Raw genomic sequence first — 19701 nt, 5'->3', positions numbered from 1 at the left:
CCACCTTCCATATTCCTCCACTCCGGAAACAATCATCGTTGTCATCCTCTCGTTGTATTTAGCTAGCGTCTCCATTCCCTTACTCTATTTTTGCACACTCGCTAACTTAGCTTTGCACGAGCTACTTGACTGGTTCATCTGCACACCAGCCAGTACAATGTATCTAGTGGGTCACAAGGCCACAAAATTCTGACGAATTAAGTTGACGGTATCATTGTAAATCCCTTGGGGAACTCACCTCATTCAATCACAAGGGACACGTAGCACTGTGACCAAGGTATGCAGGGAGAGACGTGTCTTATGTGAACTGGTTGAGCTGGGTGGAGCCTAGGGGACGTTTGGACTGATCCAAAATGACTCCAGTCCAGGCCACGGAAATTACAACAGGCAATTATTGTGGTGCAGTTGTAATAGAAATTGCATTTTGCTTTTTGTTTGTTCACCAAAAAGGCAGAATATGGTCCGCTTCACAGTCCAGCATTGATGTAATATTTTGCTATGAGGTAACACTGTTGGATAATTTATTTGTTTGTTTAGTGAGCTATACTCTGAGTGTTAATAACATCTATTTCTTGATAATGCCAAGTAATGAGGTCTTCATGCCAATGCTATTTGACAAGATTACGTTAATTACACTAAGACTGCTAATGCAATTAAGCGCCACAGAAAACATTCACAAACTTTTCTCAAGGCACATAGGGAAGAAAATCTCTAATTACATCATAGATAGTGATTGGTAATTAATCTACAAACATAATTACTGTCCCATTTCACTGTATCTATTACATGCTTAGCCAAATACACAAATGAGAGGAGAACATATTTCAGAGGAAAACGCATCAGGTAAAAGGGCTATGGAGGAGCAGTGGCATATATTCATGGGTGCGAAGGGAAGCCCGGCTTCCTAAAAAAAATTGACCAAGAAAAAAAGAAGGAAAAAAATGATGTATCTTTCTTCTCTGTGTTTTCCTAAATTAGCCATGGCTGGAGATTGAGATTTAGACTTCTGGCTTTACTTCATTCTCCGTACTGGCCAATGATTTTAACAGCGATTCTGATCCAACCATAAAATACATTGTGCCCCTGGACTGAGAGGATGGAAGTTCAATATGTAGCTAGATGTAGAAGGCTAATGTTAACTAGCTAACGTTGCCCATGGAAGGAAGTTAGGCTTGCGAGCAACACCGGCATTACAGAGGCAGGGGGGGACCTGGTGTGATTAAGGCGAAGGGAACACCGGCCACCTTTTCCCTCTATTCAACTGGCCAATGTACAGTTACTCGATAATAAGATGGATGACCCCCGATCACGGATTTGCTACCAACGGGACTCTCGAAAATGCTATAGTCTTTGCTTTTCTGAAACATGGCTTTCGGACAAGATACCCCACCTAATTTGCATACCGCCCCAACGTATCCATGGATGACGCAATCTCAATTGCTCTCCAGACTGACCTCACCCACCTAGATAAGAGGAATACAGTACCTATGTGAGAATGCTGTTCATTGACTACAGCTCAGCATTCAACACCATTGTCCCCTCCAAGCTTAGGACTCTGGGTCTGAAAACTTCCCTCTGCAACTGGATCCTGGACTTCCTGATGGGCCGATCTCAGGTGGTGAGGGTAGGCAACTTCACCTCAGGCACGCTGACCCTCAACACAGAGGCCCCACAGGGGTGTGTGCTTAGTCCCCTCCTGTACTCCCTGTTCACACATGACTGTGTGGGCACGTACGACTCAAACACTATCATCAAGTTTTCTGACAACACGACAGTGGTAGGCCTGATCACCGGTGACGATGAATCAGCCTATAGGGAGGAGGTCAGTGACCTGGCAGTGTGGTGCCAGAACAACAACCTCTCCCTCAATGTCAGTAAGACCAAGGAGCTACACACTCACACACACTCACTCCATCATCTGCTCACTCACACATAATAATGCACATACATTTATACTGACTCTACATACCCGCACACCCACTCACATACAAGCTGCTGCTACTTTGTTTATCTTATATCCTGTTGCCTAGTCACCTTACCCCTTTTCATACCTACCTCCATCCCTCTAGTATCCATGCACATTTTAAATATGGTATTGGAACTGACCCTGTATTATGGTATGCTTACTTACTTACTTATTGTGTTCTTATATATTTCTTATTTCTTGTGTGTTTTTCTTCTAGTATTATATTGTCATTGATTATTACATTGTTGGATTTTGAGTTTGCAATAAAGGCATTTCACTGTACTTGTGCATGTGACATTAAAACGTGAAACTTGCTGGAATAGTGGAGGCAGCTCCTGGTTGCTCTCCGGTTTTGTAATGAAACAAAAAGGTGTGGTTGAATTTATTCTGCCACTGTGTCATATGAACTAACAGGTTATAGAGCAAACAACGCAATTATCACAACACGTTGTAATATGGCTTTTTTTTCTGGCTTGGTTTCCCCAGTGATTTTACCCATGCACCGCCACTGCGGAGGAGTGAATTCAAATGAAGTATCTGGGCCACGTCTACAGAGAAATTAATTTAACACCATCTGATACCGCCTCTTGTTACAGAGAATAAGAGAAGGGAAAATAGAGGTGTGGAGAGACCGATTGACGATGTAGAGTAAACAGCAGATGAACGATCCAGTGAAAATCAAAAGGTCAATTTTCAACAAAGGACAAGAAAAGAGACAAGCCTGCAGGATGACAGAGAGGAAGAGAGAAAACAGTCTTTCCTGAAGAAAGAAATAATAAAAAAACTGAAGAAACAAAGAGAATAGGAGAGAGGGTTTAAAGCAGGGGTGGGGGACCTCCGGCATCCGGGCCGTATACGGCCTACGAGAACGTTTGATCAGGCCCCAAAGCCAATTCATAAATATTATTTTTTTAATATAAAAAAAATCTCTAGATGTCGTTTTTCCACAAAAATAAAATAAAAAATTCAGGTTCTCATCATCATCGAGCACCTGTTCATCAGAAAAATGGCTACAGTAAAGAAAAGAAAAGTAGATGCAGAGTGTTGCGTTTTCCAAGACAAATGGACAAATTCATATTTTTTTGTTGAAGTGAAAGGCAAACCTGTATGCCTAGTTTGTGGGGATGCACTTGCAGTAATGAAAAAGGCCTATTTGGAGTGTCATTACAGCTCGAAACATGCTAAACTGAATGAGTTGCAAGGACAACTTCGTGTGGAGGAAGTCATTGCTCTTCAGTGGTGTTTGGGTGCCCAACAAGCCGCCTTTACAAAACCTCGTTTGGATGGGGAAAATGTTATGCAAGCAAGTTTTGTGGTGAGCGAGCTTATCGCAAAGAAACTAAAGCCTCATTCGGAAGGAGAATTTGTAAAAGAGTGTCTCCTGAAAAACTAAGTGGCCTTACTACAGATGGAGCGCCAGCCATGGTTGGCTCGAAAAAGGGGTTAACCACATTAGTGAAAAAAGAAATGAGTTGTCTCAGTCTTGATTCAAGTGATTTAATTGTATGCAACTGCATCATACATCAAGAAAGTCTGTGTGCACAGTCCCTGATGCCGAACAACGTAATGGCAACTGTAGTGTCGACCACCAATTTTATCAAAAGCAAAAGGCTGAACAACCACCAGTTTAAGGAGCTATTGAGTGATCTTGAATCGGAGTATGGTGATGTGGTTTACCACTGTGAGGTGCGATGGTTGAGCCGTGGAAACATGCTTGCATGGTTTTACGGACTGAAGGAGGAAGTAAATCAATTCATGGAGATGAAGGGGAAACCTGTCGCAGAACTGAGTGATGACAAGTGGATGTGTGATTTGGCCTTCATGGTGGACATAACCAAGTATCTGTCTGACTTGAAGCTCCATGGGCCGAACTAGCTTCTCAGCGATCTTCTATCAAACGTGAAATTGTTCGAAGCGAAATGAAAGCTGTGGCAAGTCCAACTAGAAAGGGGTAACACAGTGCATTTTCCTACTCTGCAAGGACAAGAGCCTGACATTACGTTGGAATATGCCGGTGAGTGCGGAAAGCTTGCGAAGGCATTTTGTGAGCAGTATAAGGATGTGAAAAGTAAACAACTGGAGTTGAACATATTTGCGGCCCCGTTTACCGTCGAACCCGCGGATGTGCCGGATGGCCTACAACACGAAGTCATTGAGCTGCAAAGCAATGACGAGCTCATAGCCAGGTACAACAACCTCCCTCTCCTTGAGTTCTACAAAATGTACGTTAGTGCTGAGCATTTTCCTGTTCTGAGGAGACATGCACTTAAATTTGCATCTGTGTTCGGGACGACCTACTGCTGTGAGCAGTTCTTTTCCAAACTGATTCTTGCAAAGTTTCGATTTCCCGCTCAAGACTGACTGATACAAACCTGGAAAACCAGCTGCAAGTAGCGTCATCTTCACTGCCAGCTGACATCATTCGCTCGTCAAAGATAAGCAGTTTCAGCCATCGCATTAGAGGTGAGTTTGAACAAGTAATCATAATAACAACATTATTTACAATACTAATATTTATTTAAATAGGACTAGCACTTGTCTAAATAATCAAGGGCACAAGAAACATCATACAGGTAATATTTTAACTATACAACCAATGTCAGTGATTAAAGTCACATTAAAACATGAATAAAGCAGAAAATAGCAGATTTTAATAATATGGCCCCCAAATGAATTTATAAATATCCAAATGGCCCTTGATGGCAAAAAGGTTCCCCACCCCTGGTTTAAAGGAAGGTGAGGGATTATACAACTTGATAGAACCAGGGAAGGAGAGAGTGGAAGAAATGGATTTGTCTAAATTGAAGCACTGCGGAGAGTGCAGACGTGCGTGACTGGATGGGTATTTGACAGGTGTTCTCTCCTGTCTCTCTGGTGTAAATGTCAGCTCGAGAGAAATCCTACCCCACTGTGCAGTGGCCATACTAAAGTTTGCCTCATGCTCCATGGAGAGGTAACACTAAGCGTGATAAATAACAGAGGTTCTGAGTTCTCCCAGATGAAAGCTTAGGAGGACTCAGCTGCTCTCTCTCTCTCTCTCTCAGTATGTGATTCCTACCCTAGCACCTTGGTCCTGCCTCCCAACAGGAACAGGAATAGTACTATGTGACGTGTATCATATGTTTTTACAATCATATATAATTTTAATCTGCAACATACAGTAGATCATACATTATTGAGTATTTGCCTTATAGAAAATGCCAGCAAAAGGCCAACAATTGAGTCTCAAATAACAATGGTGACAGTCTGTAGCATATCTAGCGTTATGATAATCAACAAAATGCTATGCTCACAGCAGAGTAAAACTACAACTGTCTATTGAAATCACACTAAACCTGTCTAAGCATGTAATTTCACTGACCCTGGATTGGGGCAGCTGCTAACAGAGATCCCATATTCACTTCATAGCCTCCCACAGGCTTGGCTAGGCAGCATGCTATGGTCCACTCTGTACAATGAGATCTCTGGGTAATTGGGTGCTGCACATGAAATGCAGATCTCTTCTGACATCACACAGGAACTCACTGGAGCAGGGATAAAACAGTATGCTGTATAAAAGCACACAGGCAGTTAGTGTCAACAAACAGCACAGCACAGCCAAGCACACAAACAAACAAACAGCAAACTCCCGGCCATCACACAGATAATAGGCCCCTTAGACAATGTTTATCCCGACTCATCCACCAATCAACCTTCACCACATTTGGAAGAAAGGCAGCTCTTCATCCGAAGGATGAGAGATCAACTGATCTGAGATGAGAGCGAGAAAAAGAGCGAGAGAGGGGGGGGGATTGGAGAGGGTTATGGGATAGGTTCTGACAGTTTACTGCCATACAACCGACCAATCTCTGAATCTGTGATGGTTGTGTATTTCTAAGAAAGCTGAATAATTCATTTCAACCAATGACATGCTGGAGTGGAGAGAGGCACCGGTGCATGATAAATTCATAGCATATCCCAGTGGTCTAAAGGCACTCTGTCCTCTTAACCTTAAGTGTGGCAACCCAGTACACACAGACGAGAGTACACCTGTCAAACAGAGAGAACAGTGAACGCCATCCAAGAAAAAAACACACACACAACGCATACCCAACGTGCCTCAGCCCTGTTTGAAAAGGCTCTGAGAGAGGTGACACACACACACACACACACACACACACACTCAAGAACCAAAGTATTCTCCTCACTCTACTCTACTTTTTAAGCAGCCAGTGAAGTCAAATTCTCTCATGTGTGTTGACACACATAAATATGCAGTGTGTGCACTGTGCCGAAAAATATTTTAGATTACATTTTTTTAAATGAATGATCTTGTCACAGCTGTCCTTGTGCTGTCTCCACCCCCCTCCAGGTCTTGCCCATCTTCCCCATTACCCCCTGTGTATTTATACCTGTGTTTTCTGTCTGTCTGTGCCAGTTCATCTTGTTTGCCAAGTCAACCAATGTTTTTCTAGTAGCGCCTCTTTTTTTCCCAGTCTCTCTTTTTCTCGTCATTCCTGGTTCTGACCCTTGCCTGTCCTGACACTGAGCCCGCCTGCATGACCACTCTGCCTGCCCCTGACCTCGAGCCTGCCTGCCGCCCTGTACCATTTTGGACTGCCCTGGCTATGAACTCTTGCCTGTCCCCGACCCGCCTTTTGCCTACCCTTGGATTATAATAAATATCAGAGCTCAAACCATCTGCCTCCTGTATCTGCATCTGGGTCTCACCTTGTGTCGTTATAGTATGAACTGGCCATGACTGACAAAGCAGACTTGGACCAGCTCCATCACGCTGTCTCCCTGCAGGGAGCTACCATTAAGAGACAGGAGGAGCTACTTCAGAATCTGATGGAGGGGCTCCGATCTCTGGCGGAACGCCACAACCAGGGGTTCAAGACATTAACAGAGCAATTCCGTGAATTAGCTCGCAAGCAGCATGCCACATCTGAGACCTCCCAGCCACTCAGTAACTTCCCTACTAGTGGTGGGTTTGTTCAGCCTACTCCGGCTCCCCGAGAACTCTGCTTACCTCCTCCGGAGCGATATGCTGGCGATCCTGGAACCTGCCGGGCGTTTCTTTCCCAGTGCTCCCTCATTTTTGAGCTACAGCCATCTTCGTTCCCTTCGGATTGATCGAAGATAGCTTATCTAATTAAGCTAAAGTCCGGAAGGGCACTCTCCTGGGCGACGGCTGTTTGGGAGCAACAATCCACCGTTTGTCATAACCTGGAAGATTTCATGGCGGAAGGTATTCGATTCGCCGGTGCCCGGGAGAGAGGTGGCCCGAAAACTACTGAAGGTACATCAGAACTCCCGTAGTGTGACAGACTGGCCGCCAAGAGTGCCTGGAATCCGGAGGCTCTGTTCGATACCTTCCTTCACGGACTATCGGAGGAAATAAAAGATGAGCTTGCAGTGCAGGAGTTACCATTGAACCTCGATTCCTTCATCGCCCTTACGATTAGGATTGATGGGCATCTACGAGAACACCGGAGTGAGAGGAGGTTGGGTCTCGGGAACATTCGTTCATCCGCTGCTGCTTGCTCACCTCTGAAGGAATCCGGAGGTCCCCGAAGCGTGCACTTCCGAGAAGAGCCGAAGCCACCCGAGTTCCCTCGAGAATCATCGGTGATGAGTGAGTCGGTTACCCCTAAGACTGTGCAACTGGGCAGAGCTGGATAATCGCCTGGGGAACGTTCCTGCTCCAACTGTTGTCGGATGAGAGTTTTATGGACGCTACCCTAGTTTCTGAGTTAGGTATCCCCACTCAACTCCTCTCTGTTCCCATGGACGCTAGGGCACTGGACGGCCGCTCCATTGGAAGAGTTACCCACAGTACTGTTCCTGTTAATCTGCGGGATTCAGGAAATCACAGTGAGGCTATACAGTTTATCCTCATTGATTCCCCCCATGTTCCTGTTGTTTGGGGATTTTTTGGGCTCCAAAACCACAACCCCGTTATTGACTGGACCACGAGTTCAACCCTGGGTTGGAGTCCATTCTGTCATTCCCATTGTCTCAAAGCGGCGCAGCCTTCCCTGAGATGTCCTCCTCAGGGCGTAAGTAAAGCCTCGGATTTCTCTGCCATTCCCGCAGAGTACCATGACCTCCTGGAGGTCTTCAGCAGGGCACGGGCTACTTCTCTTTCCCCGCATCGTCTCTACGATTGTGCCATTGACCTTCTCCCAGGCACCACACCGCCTCGTGGTCAGCTATATTCCCTATCCGGCCCGGAGACCAAGGCCATGGAGGAGTACATTGAGGAATCTCTGGCTGCTGGAGGCATCCGTCCATCTGCATCTCCTGCCGGTGCAGGGTTTTTCTTTGTGGAAAAGAAGGACAAGACCCTGTGTCTGTGCATTGACTACCGGGGTCTTAATGACATAATGATCAAGAATCGTTACCCCATACCACTCCTCTCCTCGGCTTTCGAACCTCTCCAGGGGGCCACCATCTTCTCCAAGCTGGACCTTCGGAATGCCTAGCACCTGGTTCAGATACGCGAAGGAGATGAGTGGAAGACAGCGTTCAACACTGCCAGTGGATATTACGAGTCCAAACAGCATGACCAGGTACTCACCAACGGCCACGCTGTCTTCCAGGCCCTGATAAATGATGTGCTCCGGGACATGTTAAATCGTTTTGTGTTCGTCTACCTCACACTACATCCTGGTGTTTTCCCGTTCTGCCCAAGAACCCGTTCTTCATGTTCGACAAGTCCTTCAGCGCCTCCTGGAAAAACAGTTATTTGTGAAAGCGGAGAAGTCCGAGTTACACCATTCTACACTCTCCTTTCTGGGATAATATTTTAAAATTGAATATAACCTTAATTTTGCTGGACCCGAGGAAGAGTACAGTCGTGGCCAAAAGTTTTGGGAATGACACAAATATTAATTTTCACAAAGTCTGCTGCCTCAGTGTCTTTAGAATTTTTTTGTCAATGTTACTATGGAATACTGAAGTATAATTACAAGCATTTCATACGTGTCAAAGGCTTTTATTGACAATTACATGAAGTTGATGCAAAGAGTCAATATTTGCAGTGTCACGATTGTGTGTAGAGAAGGACCAAGGCGTAGCGGGCTCTGAGTTCCACATTTTATTTTAGTGAAACCAACAACAACAACAACAAAGAAACAACCAACAAACCGTGACGACAGAGGTGCTACATGCACTGACTCAAAACAAGATCCCACAAACAATAGGTGGGAAGAGGCTGCCTAAATATGATGCCCAATCAGAGACAACGAGATACAGCTGGCCAACATAGAAATACAAAACTAGAGTACACACCCTAGTCACACCCTGACCTAACCAAAATAGAGAATAAAAAGGATCTAAGGTCAGGGCGTGACATGCAGTGTTGACCCTTCTTTTTCAAGACCTCTGCAATTCGCCCTGGCATGCTGTCAATTAACTTCTGGGCCACATCCTGACTGATGGCAGCCCATTCTTGCATAATCAATGCTTGGAGTTTGTCAGAATTTGTGGGTTTTTGTTTGTCCACCCGCCTCTTGAGGATTGACCACAAGTTCTCAATGGGATTAAGGTCTGGGGAGTTTCCTGGCCGTGGACCCAAAATATCGATGTTTTGTTCCCCGAGCCACTTAGTTATCACTTTTGCCTTATGGCAAGGTGCTCCATCATGCTGGAAAAGGCATTGTTCGTCACCAAACTGTTCCTGGATGGTTGGGAGAAGTTGCTCTCGGAGGATGTGTTGGTACCATTCTTTATTCATAGCTGTGTTCTTAGGCAAAATTGTGAGTGAGCCCACTCCCTTGGCTGAGAAGCAACCCCACACATGAATGGTCTCAGGATGCTTTACTGTTGGCATGACACAGGACTGATGGTAGCACTCACCTTGTCTTCTCCGGACAAGCTTTTTTCCGGATGCCCCAAACAATCGGAAATGGGATTCATCAGAGAAAATTACTTTACCCCAGTCCTCAGCAGTCAAATCCCTGTACCTTTTGCAGAATATCAGTCTGTTCTTGATGTTTTTCCTGGAGAGAAGTGGCTTCTTTGCTGTCCTTCTTGACACCAGGCCATCCTCCACAAGTCTTCGCCTCACTGTGCGTGTAGATGCACTCACACCTGCCTGCTGCCATTCCTGAGAAAGCTCTGTACTCGTGGTGCCCCGATCCCGCAGCTGAATCAACTTTAGGAGACGGTCCTGGCGCTTGCTGGACTTTCTTGGGCGCCCTGAAGCCTTCTTCCCAACATTTGAACCGCTCTCCTTGAAGTTCTTGATGATCCGATAAATGGTTGGTTCAGCTGCAATCTTACTGGCAGCAATATCTTTGCCTGTGAAGCCCTTTTTGTGCAAAGCAATGATGATGCCATGTGTTTCCTTGCAGGTAACATGGTTGACAGAGGAAGTGCAATGATTCCAAGCACCACCCTCCTTTTGAAGCTTCCAGTCTGTTATTCGAACTCAATCAGCATGACAGAGTGATCTCCAGCCTTGTCCTCGACCACACTCACACCTGTGTTAACGAGAGAATCACTGACATGATGTCAGCTGGTCCTTTTGTGGCAGGGCTGAAATACAGTGGAAATGTTTTTTGGGGATTCAGTTCATTTGCATGGCAAAGAGGGACTTTGCAATTAATTGCAATTCATCTGATCACTCTTCATAACATTCTGGAGTATATGCAAATTGCCATCATACAAACTGAGGCAGCAGACTTTGTGAAAATTAATATTTGTGTCATTCTCAAAACTTTTGGCCACGATTGTAGCTGCTGCCTAAATACAAATAAAAAAAGCCTAGGATCTGAAAAAGCCTAGGTACAGTATTTCTGATCAAACAGCTCCACTCTCTCTGACAATGAAGCTGAATTCATGTTCCCTGAGGATGAGGCAGCCTGCTTAGAAGGTTCTCACCATCCAACTGTCACCAAAATGCTTAGAAGGTTCTCACCATCCAACTGTCACCAAAATGTACAGACAGACACAAAGGACCACATTTGATTTATTCGTTCAAAACATCCAGAAAAAAATGGAATAGGAGAATGGAATAGGTCCCTTCCCGCTGCTCGTAGGCAGCCTTATAAAATGACACAGATAGAGATAGAGTAGTAAAAAACATGACCCTAAAAACACTTGGAGAGACGAGGAGACTTCCATCTCTCCCTCTGCCTTCCGCCCCACACATATACATTAACCCGGCATAATGAAGGAAATAACTGGGTTCAGTTTCCATCATCAGCTGTCCTCACTACCACACTCTGCCATAGCACTTATATAAAATAGAAATGGACCCGACATCCTGCTGCTATATAGCTGTGTCTGCTCTGCTCTCCTGCTGTTGTACCTGCTGCCTCCTCTGGAGACGATTTGAGGATCTGACTCATTATTATTTAACACAGAGGAAAGATGGCATGCTTCTGAACTGATACCATGATCCCCTGCTTTAGATGATAGATAGGAGTCATGCATTGGACAGAGAGGCTGATTGAGGAGAATGCTGGTGGATGGCTGAGCTCCAGCACAATCTGACTGATCATCCATCTTCACCTTTCATCATCACACTCACTCAGCTCCCCTGCTGAAGGTTGTCGGTCCCAAGCTCAGTCAGCTCAGTCTAATACCCTGTAAACTATTAACTAACATGCGTGAAATGCTTCATAAGAAAACCGATTAATCAAAGCAGCACCAGTAACACCAGACAAAAGGGATCTATTATAACTTCTCGCCAGGGTCGGGCTGTTTGTGGGAACATTTAAACAATAAAATAGCTATTTTGGACAAACACTTAAAAATCTATTAAATGAATGCCACCTGCAGCTGACAAGTGGTGGGCAGACCATGGGTAGGGTAATCAAATACCCTGTGATCTCACATCAATCACATTATGGCACAATGGTACAACCAGCTTGTGGCTTGTTTGATGACTAGATCATTCATTTTGTAATTAAAGAGCTGGCCCAAGCAACAGACCCACTGAGAGACAAAGAGGAACCTGAGCCATTGTCCCCCAAAGGCCACAGTAAACAGGTGTTCTAAAACAGGAATGCCAGAGGGGCTATGGCCTACGATGAGTGAATCAGCTACTGTAGCATAGAGCCTGTATAACTCACCCTGCTGCCCCCACAACCCACTCATGTACATCCATACTGGAGAGAGATCTGTTTTATGGCCAGAAAGTCACACTATTTCAAGTCGAGCTGCCAGGCAAAGAAAATACATAAAATGAAATGAGGTGGAGACTGACGAGTATATAAACTCACAGCCCCTGACCACCTCCTCCGGCTCTCCACTGCCCACTAGGTGATTTAGCGGCTCTGCAGCCACACTCAGTTACACTTACAGGTTCATGTTTTTAACTGTCAGCCTCTCACACTTCCATGCCCCTATCTTCTGCCATTTTGTATACCTTCTGAAAACAACAGGATTAGGTTTTTGTTTTTAAAGGCTGTGTATGGGTAAGGAACGAAGTTTATGGTTGACCAATAATTGACATCCCTGAAATGTGATGAGAAACCAACCATTAACAAATTACTTATCAGCGCTTAACAGAGTGCAGGCTGTAGCAGATTACATTGACCATGGAACAAAAATAGCCTATAGATATAATAACCAGCTACAGTGAACCAGCTAAAGCATGCAAACCGCTACTAATCAGTCCTAGCTCTCTCTTTTAGCACCCTTGTAAAGACATGACTAGTTCATTCCACTCTCTTTCATGCCAAGACCAGAAAGACATCAAAACGCTGCCCCCGAGGAATACAAATCCCTGTCTCACCCTCTCCTCTGTTCTGACCTGCTATTGTAGTATCTGCGTTGGCAGATGCTCTGGGTGCTACAAAGAGGTCACAGGCAAACTCATTAGCTCAGATGCCAAATGAACCGGCCATGTTGTTACAAGGGTTCCGCTCAAAGCGAGAACAGAGGAAATGCATTATGGTTGGAGGAGGTGAAATGACTGGTGGATAGGTGTGGTATGATGATGGGATTGTGGTGGTGTGACAAAACTGAGGAATATTGCCTGCGAACACGAGCAGGGCTCCTTCTGTAATCTCCTTTATTGGCTTTAGTCTCCAGCTGGTGGACATCCAAAGACATCATAGTACAATACTGAATCAAGTTACATAATGGTGCTAATTCCAATCACTACACCTCTATTGTACGTATTACACCTTCATAACAAGGCAATGTAGCAAATGACAACCCTGACACGTAAAACTGTAACACAGGTTGACAATATTGGGCTCCCGAGTGGCGCAGTGGTCTAAGGCACTGCATCTCAGTACTAGAGGTGTCACTACAGACCCTGGTTCGATTTCAGGCTGTATCACAACCGGCCGTGATTGGGAGTCCCATAGGGTGGCGCACAATTGGCCCAGCGTCGTCTGTGTTAAGTTTTGGCCGGGGTAGGCCGTCATTGTAAATAAGAATTTGTTCTTAACTGACTTGTCTAGTTAAATAAAGGTTAAATTAAAATATTGAAAGGAGCCTGTCTGTTCAATGACCTCTATGAGGTGTGAACCAGGATTGATGTTCTTAAGGTATGATTGATGTTGCCGACTCACAGCGCTGCAGTTGGTCTAGGACAGGTCATTCTGAACATTCATTATGCAGCTGAAGCAGTGAGAGAGTGGGAAGTCAACTTAAGTAGAATGCCCATATTTCAAGAGCGAACTGTCCAGCTGGATATTTTCACTGTTGCCACTTACATGCTACTAGTAGCCCTCAGGCGTTTGACAGCACACAGGGGCAGTGTTCTGCTGTCCTCCACCACTTTTCCACTCCTTCATTCTCTTCGCCCACTGTGACAGTAGTGGTGCTCGAAGTTTACTTACAGGGGATGCATGGCTGTTTTACTGTCCTCAAAGCCATGCTGGGAAACAATGAGGCTCGGCTCTGCCAGTGCTGAGGAGATGTAATGTCACATTTGAGCACAGTGGACAGCTTTATATGCAACAGCAGGAGATGGCAGAGATCCGTAGGCGTAATGGATACATTGCACTCAGAGGCACCATGGGTGCCATAACAATTCATTAGGCCATTTCATTATGGATGGGCAGGGTTATACTGTGGCTAGGTGCTGTTAAACGCAATTGACTGAGGGTTATAAGTGCAATTGCTACCGGTGCTCTCCTGTCTCTGATTAACCAATATCCCATCCAATATCCCATAACAGACAAAGTATCATCTTGTCTCATTGCATCTTATCTCATCTCTCACATAAAAATCCATCAGGAAAACCAATAAAAACTGGTATCAGAAATAAGTCCAGGCATACAGGCAGGCAGATTGGATAGGAGAACTAGACTGTTTCACCAGCAGCTATTGTTCCTGCTGTCTGACTGTCTGACTGACTGTCTGTCTGACTGTCTCAATGTCCATCTGACTGACTGCATGTCTGTCTGACTGACTGCCTGTCTTTCTGAATGTCTGTTTGATTGACTGCATGTCTTTCTGAATGTCTGTTTGATTGAATGCATGTCTGTCTGACTGTCTGTCTGACTGAATGTCTGTCTGTCTGTCTGTCTGGCTGCATGTCTGTCTGTCTGACTGCATGCCTGACTGAATGTCTGTCTGTCTGTCTGACTGCATGTTTGACTGCATGCCTGACTGAATGTCTGTCTGTCTGTATGACTGCATTTCTGTCTGTCTGTCTGACTGCATGTCTGTCTGTCTGTCTGACTGCATGCCTGTCTGTCTGACTGCATGTCTGTCTGTACATCTGCATGTCTGTCTGTACATCTGCATGTCTGTCTGTTTGTCTGACTGCATGTCTGACTGCATGTCTGTCTGTGTCTGACTGCATGTCTGACTGCATGTCTGTCTGTGTCTGACTGCATGCCTGTCTGTCTGACTAGGGCGGCTAGAAGCCCTAGAGCTCCAGAGTCAGTCATTCAGTCAGTCCCACTAAGCCAGTCAGTCTGACTGTGGCAGGACAGGGAGTCAGTCCAACAACACGTCCGCCTCACAGTGAGACGCCTGTGGGGTCGATCCCGGGTGCAGCTTCCTCTCTGTCCTGGTAATCAAGCTCTAATTGTGTGAGGATGAGCAAAGACACGGGCAGAACGTGGTGGCACAGAGGAAGAAAACACAGAAGACACATTTAGGGACAGAGAGAAAATACCCACCCACAGTGATAACAACATCAGATGTCTGTCTAGCTCCTTGGAAAACAATCTGTTATGACTGCACAAACCCACTTTGACCTGAGGCTGATGGAGAAACAACACACAGAGCCTCTGGAAGTGTTAACAGAAGGGTTGGGAATGGGATGACACTGATGTGATCGGAAAACCGCACAAAAGTCCACAAGGCAGGGAGAGAAAAGAGGATGATTATACAGTATCCATTCATTTAGCTCCAATCTAATATGTGGTGTTACACCCTAATTAATTAATGCTATTACACCTTCAGTTGATTACAGGTGGATGTCAGTGACAGGGAGTCCTGTCCCAAGTGCTATGGGGATCCCATGTGTTCAATGTCTGTGCTGGGTGCATGCCTGTGTGAATGTGTGGCTTTTGCATCAGTAGAAGTTGTCTTACCCAGATCTTGACCGGTGGTCCATCCACGTTCGCAAGCCTGGTCCTCACTCGGCGTGTGTTTGTTGCCTGTGCGTCTCTGGTTCTGCAGTCCGTCTGTCCAGAGAGTGTGTGTGTGTTGGACTGTAATGTTGCTCCACCAGCTTCCTATGATAATACTCACTGAGCCTCCAGCCTGTGACAGCAGCAACTGAGCCTGACTGCAATTGCTTCGCTCCCCCTCTCGCTCCCTCTCGCTCCCCCTCGCTCCCGCTATCTATAGTGCATCAACCCCTTCCCTCTGCCTCTGCAGATGAAAAGGCAACTGAAGTCTCTTTCCCCCTCTCTCTCTTCTTTGTGTTCCAGAGTCAGCTTCTGGTTCCCATTGGGCACAGGGCTTTGTGTCTCTGCCACTGTGACAGCCTGAGCTGGTGATGGTGTGCTCTTTCACTACAGGGGCATGTGAGTGTGTGTGTGTGCGCATGTGTGTGTGAGGGAGAGAGACAGCCCTGCTGCTGCTGTTCAGTGGAGCACATCTGTGCTGTTGCTGCCTCTCCACTACTCCGGTTGTTCAGCTTCACAACTCACTCTGCTAGCAAACTAACGGCTTAGGGATCATCTCAAAAGTCTGGAAAACAGGAAAAACATAGACAAAAGGTTTAGCTCATCCACAAAGGGCCAGATGGCAATGGAATGATGGAAAATAGAGAGGTTCAATACATTGCATTTGAGATTGCTTGAACATGGAAATATACTTTTTTTCTTGATATTATAATATATTTCTAAACTTCTGCTGATCAGACAGTAAAAAAGCACATTTACTCTCTCCCTCTACATAACCCCAGACAAGCAACATAGGAGTCACATTTTATCCCCCCTGGGAGCTCAGAAGCTGAGAATGAGGAGATAACTTTACCTCCAGGCTGTTCAAACATATATTTTATACTTCGGCCATGGTGTTAAATAACAGAGTAAATCGGAGTCTGAGGCAGTGCAAGAGCGTCATATTCAGGTGAACGCATAGACTGTACCTTATTTCACCCCTTATTGTCCATTTATTGTCCCTAAGAGACAACACTTCAGGTGCACTGATGCAGAATCTCTATGCAAAGCTAAGAAAATGCGAACACAGTTATATTATGTAAGGAACCACCAAGTAATGATCACATGGAAGGGTGATACTTTTTTTTCTGTTTCTGTACTAGCACAATTCCTACTCATTGGCGGACAATGTCATTCCAAAAATGTATGTTCATAATCATATTGCAGCCTACATGATAGTTCTGCTGTTTTGTCTGAGGGTTTACATTTGATCTCTTATAGCAGGGGTTGGCAAAAGGCGTGTGAGGGAGTTATTTTTAAATATTTTTCTTTACACCAATCTCGACAAATCATTTTTGTATAGACCTAGCTTTGTGCACAGGAGCATTGTCATGCTGAAACAGGAAAGGTCCTTCCCCAAACTGTTGCCACAAAGTTGGAAGCACAGAATCGTCTAGAATGTAATTTTATGCTCTATCCTTAAGATTTCCCATCACTGGAACTAAGAGGCCTAGCCCGAACCATGAAAAACAGCCCCAGGCCATTATTCCTCCTCCACCAAACTTTACAGTTGGCACTATGCATTGGGGCATGTAGCATCTCCTGGCATCCGCCAAACCCAGATTGGTCCGTCGGACTGCCAGATGGTGAAGCGTGATTCATCACTCCAGAGAACATGTTTCCACTGCTCCAGAGTCCAATGGCGGCAAGCTTTACACCAGTCCAGCCGATGCTTGGCATTGCGCATGGTAATCTTAGGCTTGTGTGTGGCTGCTTGGCCATGGACACCCATTTCATGAAGCTCCCGACAAACAGTTCTTGTGCTGACATTGCTTCCAGAGGCAGTTTGGAACTCGTAGTGAGTATTGTAACCGAAGACAGACGATTTTTATGCGTTTCGTGCTTCAGCACAATGACGGTGCCATGTTCAAAGTCACTGACCTATTCAGTACGGGCCATTCTACAGCCAATGTTCGTCTATGGACATTGCATTACTGTGTGCTCAATTGTATACACCAGTCAGCAACAGGTGTGGCTGAAATTGCCGAATCCACTAATTTGAAGGGGTGTCCACATACAAGTGTATGTCAACAATCCTTCCTCCAAGAGACTATTCTATGGATTACATTTAGTGAGAAAAAAAATTATGGTATTTTTATGTCTGGGTTTTGTGAGGAAACACTCTAGCCTTCTGTTGAGCAAGAGGCAGGCATAAGTTGCCACCATCTTGGAGTCAAGTGTACTCATGGATGTTGGAGTCAAATGTTCTCAGGGATGTTGGAGTCAAATGTTCTCAGGGATGTTGGAGTCAAGTGTACTCAGGGATGTTGGAGTCAAGTGTACTCAGGGATGTTGGAGTCAAATGTTCTCAGGGATGTTGGAGTCAAGTGTACTCAGGGATGTTGGAGTCAAGTGTACTCAGGGATGTTGGAGTCAAGTGTACTCAGGGATGTTGGAGTCAAGTGTACTCAGGAATGTTGGAGTCAAATGTTCTCTGAGTCAATGTCTTGCATGTGATGCTGAGCTATTGTGATATTGAGAAGCAATACGTATGTTGGTGCAAAGTCAACCATCACATTTCACCTTGAGTGAGAGTTTCTAATCAATGCAGTCAACAAGCCCATACAGATGCTCTCGATATGTTCAAGCCAACACACTCATTTTTGAAGTAAGTAATAGTCTATCTACTGGCCCTGAGAAACTTTAATTACACTCACAAACATTCTCGCACACCAGATGCAAAAGACTGAGAGAAGGAAGAGAGAAGGGAAAGAAGAGAGAGAGAAGTTTAATAGACTGAGGAAACTGATAAATGGACCGGATTGTAACTATGTGCCCTTACAATCACAGATGAGTGCAGCTTTTATAATGAGGGGCACTGGAATTTGTATGTGCATACATGCGTGAGCATACATGCACGAGTTTGTCTGTGTGGCTCAGACACAACAGTGTGACTGCTGTTATCAACTGCATATCTGCCCTAGGGAGGAAGCTGCTGTGCTGGGGGGTTAACAGCTTTTGCAGCCTGACTGTTCCCTCACTGCAGCTGTGAAAGGGGCCGAGTAATTCTGCTGCTCTTTCATGCCCTGCGGACCAGGCCGATCTGGGGTGGCACACAGCAACACAGTAACACACACTCCCAGGACTGGGAGGGTGGTATGCTGACCTCAACTAGGGTGCTGTATGATTTGTGTGACTGGCCAAACACTTTCAAAACATAAGGAGCATGCTCACTACAGAAATCAGTAGGAAGGTCATTGTGGGGGAAGAGAAACGCATCTCTGATCAAATCCCGATTACTGAGACAAGGCTTCAGATGTTAGCAGCAGAAAGGTGCAGCATCTGACACCTGTGGAGTGAAGCTGGGTTATTGCAAGTGTCACTGCCTCTGGCACCTGAAACATATTCCCAAACTGAACAAATGTGTGCCTTGGTGCAGAGTCATGGTGATTAGCGTACCAGTGGAGGGTGAGTGTGTGTCTGCGTGCGTGATTCGGTGGTGGTTTATGCGAGAAAGGTGGTGACTCACACTGGCCTGAGCTGATGCTGGAGACCCTGTGTCCTGTGAGGAGGGAGGGGAGAGACGGAGGGAGCGAGGGGAAGGAGGGAGGGGAGGAAGAAAGGCGGGTGTGGAGTGTGTGTACCCTGTAGCCTCCATAGAGACTAGGAGAGAGAGATGGTAGACGAGGGAGAGTGAGTAAAAATGGGAGGAGGGAAAGAATGAAATGGAAAACAGGGTAGGAGGCGGAGTGAAAGCTGGATGACGAGGGAGAGATAAAGAGGGGTCTGTGGGGAGAGTGTGTAGGCTATGGATCCTGCAACATCCACAGAGACTGCAAGCTTGCAGAGAGAAGGGAAGGGAAGTCTGTGAGCCCTGGAGCCTCCGGAGGGACTGGCAGAGCAGGTAACGCCATGGAGGGAGACAGACAACGCTAGCTGCACCCGTAGGCCTACACGCTGAAGGAGGGCGCTCGGTGGGCGGGGGGCCATGTTTACTAAATACAGATCCCCACTGGGAGACTGCCTCTCTGTGTGAATGTGATTACACTACACACACCATTTACCAGCAGCAAAGCCTTATCATTACTGAATAATTACTTCTGCAACAGGAGCACAGGGAGGATGAATGGGTGCAGGTTATACTGTCTATTTAGCGGACAAAACATTAGGAACACCTTCCTAATATTCAGTTGCACCCCCTTTTGCCCTCAGAACAGCAAC

General features: G+C 45.7%; 1 protein-coding gene across 1 annotated transcript in view; it reads right to left on the bottom strand.

Annotated features, from left to right (window-relative positions):
* The window catches only part of LOC115192621 (leucine-rich repeat and immunoglobulin-like domain-containing nogo receptor-interacting protein 3), a 37654-nt gene extending 21708 nt beyond the window's left edge, over positions 1-15946 (bottom strand). Inside the window, exon 1 of the mRNA XM_029751340.1 lies at positions 15463-15946. The gene's annotated coding sequence lies outside the window, so the exon portion shown is untranslated. The remainder of the gene's footprint in view (positions 1-15462) is intronic.
* Positions 15947-19701: the final 3755 nt, after the last annotated feature.

This window comes from Salmo trutta, chromosome 4, assembly GCF_901001165.1.
Source record: "Salmo trutta chromosome 4, fSalTru1.1, whole genome shotgun sequence".
In the NCBI taxonomy this organism is placed as follows: domain Eukaryota; kingdom Metazoa; phylum Chordata; class Actinopteri; order Salmoniformes; family Salmonidae; genus Salmo; species Salmo trutta.
This window is presented reverse-complemented; position numbering and strand designations above follow the sequence as displayed.